Source organism: Hippopotamus amphibius, chromosome 4 (genome assembly GCF_030028045.1).
Source record: "Hippopotamus amphibius kiboko isolate mHipAmp2 chromosome 4, mHipAmp2.hap2, whole genome shotgun sequence".
Taxonomy (NCBI): Eukaryota; Metazoa; Chordata; class Mammalia; order Artiodactyla; family Hippopotamidae; genus Hippopotamus; species Hippopotamus amphibius.
In genome coordinates this window covers 154,746,464-154,750,318 of record NC_080189.1, presented here as the reverse complement: position 1 = coordinate 154,750,318, position 3,855 = coordinate 154,746,464, and positions in this window count along the sequence as shown.

The window sequence follows — 3,855 nt, the reverse complement described above, 5'->3', positions numbered from 1 at the left end:
GAGCGTGCAGATGAATGGGGAGAGCGCAGCGCGGCCAGCGCAGGGGCTGCCCCGCGGCCCTGGGGCCACCCGGGAACAGACACAGCCTCTGTCCACTCTGCATGCCTGGGTCCTCCTCAGAGTCCAGCCTGGGCAAACACAGACCTTTCCCACCATCTCTTCGGTGGGAAAACCACAGGAAACGGACTAAGAGCAGCTCCGCAGTCTTCTTCCTTACGTTAATAGAATTAGGGCATTACTCAGAATTGCTCCTATGATTTATATTTATATAGTGTCATTAGTTTATTTATTTACATTGTGTCATACAGCACATATACAAATCACAAATACCTGGCCTTTGTATTTCTAGTGTCATACATAAGGTGTCATATATATTTATATAGTATCATATATATCATCATATCATATATATGACACTATACAAATACAAATTGAGGGTATTAATGTACATATGACAAATACCTATTACATAATATATATAGGTAAATACCTATGTATATAGATAGATATTTGTGTGTGTGTGTGTATACACACACACACACACAAACGCATGCATATATATGTATAGGTATTTGTGTGTGTGTATATATGTATATATATAAACACTATATATAAAACAAATCACATATATACACGTGTATGTACACACACACACACACACACACAGTCACTGGTTAACTTACCTAAGGCTTCCTAATGAAAATACAGACAAGAAATATTTGACTCTTATTGAGGGTTGAATTGTATCCCCCAAAAGATTTATTAAAGTCTTAACCTGTGAATATGACCTTACTAGTAAATAGGGTCTTTGCAGATCTAAGATGTTAGTTAAGATGAGCTCATACTAGAGCAGGGTGGGCCTTTATTCGCATATGACTTGTGTCCTTATAAGAAGAGTAGAGATGCAGAAACAGACATACACAGGTAGAAGACACAGACACACAGGGAAGACAGGTACATGGAGATGGAGACGGAGATGGGAGTGATGCATCTACAACCCAAGGAACCACAAGGATTGCCAGCAATGACCGAAAGCCTAGGAAGAAGCAGGGAAGGATCCTTCCAGAGAGCCTTCGGGGAGCATGGCCCTGCAGGCCCCTTGATTTCAGACTTCTGGCCTCCAGAACTGTGAGAGAATACAGTTCTGTTGTTTTAAGCCACCCAGTGAAGCGCCCGTGTGTGGGACTTTGCAAGGGCACCCCAAGGAAGCTAACAGGACTCCTGCTGCCGAGTGAGAGGGAAGTAAAGCCTTTTTTCATCAGGCTTTTGCATCTGCTGAGCCCCCGTTCTTGGCCCCTTTCCCTGGCACTCTCTCACTCTCAGGGAAGATAGGGAGGAGATACTTAACTGTTTCCAACTGAAACCAACATCTGACAGGTTATGAAGGCCTCACACCCCCACGACTCCGTGGTGATGGCTGATGGCTAAGGGCATCTGGTCACCCCCCTAAGCCTGAGCTTGGTCATGGGGAAACGGGGAGATGAGAGAGGACGACCCTTCCCAGCCTTTCTCTCCCTTCCCCACACCCTCCCGGCACCAGGACAGCTTTTTTGAGAGCTTTGAGCTCTCAAAGGGTGGTGGAAATTTATGGTTCGTGTGCCTCTAGATCAGAGTTCTGGCTGTTAGAGAGTTTTCTCTTTTCACTTTAATGGTACACAGGAATTCTCCCCACCCCCCTCAAAACAGCCACACATCTTTTTAAAATTTGCACCTTTTTTTTTTCAGACTGGTTTCCTATGGTGAAGGAGAGGCTAGGAAATGCCCAATAAATCATCTGTCTGTCCTCACTCAATTGAGAGGCAGGAAATGCCGAGAACAGGCCCCTTACCTTTCCACTTTGCATATAACAAGAGCTATCAGGACTCTTTGAAGGGCAGCTCCTCTGACAGCAATGTTAATTCTTCAAGGCCACTGGAGTTGTGTCTAGGGCACAGACCCAAAGGCGGCAGGCACACTTGGGATGCTGCCTCTGCTACCAGCCTCTTCCATGGGCAGACTCTCCCTGGGCTGGCCCTGGGAAGTGGATTCCATCGGCAGTGATCTAAGGGGCTCCAGGTGCGTGGCATGGTCGTAAGCCTGTGCAGCCCAAAAGGAATTTTAATCCCTGGTCCTTGTCTTCAAGTTTACAATCGAGATGGTGTGACAGCTAAGGCACAGGCATCAACACAATGACCCCACACCAGGGGGTGTATGGGAAACACCCAAGGAGAGGTTGGGTGTGTGTGTGAGGAATGGAAGATGCTTGCTGGCGTAAAGACGAGGTAGGGTTTGGGAACATGGGAAGAAGAAGCTGCCGGAGCTCCTGAGAACAGACTGGAATGTGGGGTGAGAGAGGCAGGAAGGCATGTGGCTCCTCAAGGGATGGTGAGAAAGCTGGGGTATGTGGAGAAGGCTGGGCGGGGACAGGTAACAAGGCTGGAGAGGTGAGCAGACGCCTTGGGGAAGGGGGCAGTCTCCAGAGCCCGGCTGAGGATGGTGAGCCGTGGAGGAGGGCAGACTGAAATTGTGCCCGGAGCCTGCGTAAACGGGCTGTCCTTCCCGAGAAGGTGGCCTCCCCTTGGACTCAAATTCAGCAAAAGGCCTGTCGGGCCTGACGTGGGCTCCACCACGGGCTTCCTGCGGCCCTGTGGGGGGTTCTGACGTGTGCTTCAGAGCCAACCTTCCAGCAAACCTCCTGGGACGTTTTCTCCTCCAGTTTCCCACGCTAGAATCACCCCTCGCTGCTCCCTGTCCTTCTTGCTGTTTCTGGCCGCCACCCCCTCAGACGCCCTGCCCCCAACCTGGGCACCCCCTCTGCCGCTCTCCCTCCTCCCCTGACCTTCCCTCCTCCCCTGGCCTCTGCTGTTTGGGACAGGTGGGCCTCTCCTTCGGGAATTAGAGGTGTCTTTGGCTGGGCCTGCTCTTCTCCCCACGACCAGCCCTCTGGCTCTCCCGGGACCACTGTCCTTCCTCGAGCCCTGGCTTTTAGGAACAAGCCAGGAGGCAGCAGGCCGCTCTGCGGGGAGGGAGGCTGTGGGCAGCAGGATGGTGTGGGCCACTGGCCCCTGGGGTCGCGTGAGCAAGGCCCTGGGAAGGAGGAGGCTGCAGAAGGAGGACAGGAAAGTCAGGTGGGTCTTTCCCGTTTCAGGTCTGTCCCCTTTACCTGTTGGGGGGCCATGAGCCTTTGTCTGTGCCCTCCAGCACAAATTCTCCAGGCCCCAGAAGGCTCCAGACACATGTGGACACTCGGTGCGTTATCTATTGAATAAGCGAAGTCGGGGTGAAGGGATGAGAGGGTAAAAGAGGAACGTGGCAGTGCGCCCACCGAAGAGAAGGGACCCTCCACAACCCCAAGGCAGGTGATAGGGTTCTGGACACTCTACCCCAAAACATGGCAACCTGACGTATGAAATATTTTAAGCTGAAGGAGTCTGAGAAAACTGCGGAGGCAAGACGTTCACTCTGACTGTCCCCCCCCGATTGTTCTCCCCAAAAACAGGCCATAAAACCCTCATCTGAGGAGGTGTCTTCCCTGTACCCAGAGGTATATCTTATCTCTGAAGACAAAGGGATGCTGAGAAGAATCCTAACAAAGAGGCCTCGCTGAGTTTCCCATTTACTCCACTGACCTCATGTTCCTTAAGCTATCACATTCCTCTACCACGGCCCACGCTTCCTCAGACCCAGTCTAAAAACATCAGATCTGTTTCTTTGGGTCTTCCTTTCTTTATGAAGGCCCTCATGTCATATAAAAGTGACATTAAATAAGTGTATACGCTTCTCTCTTGTTAATCTGTCTTTGGCAGTGTTTTAAAAAATAAATTTATTTATTTATTTATTTATTTATTTATTTATTGGCTACCCCAACATGGGTCT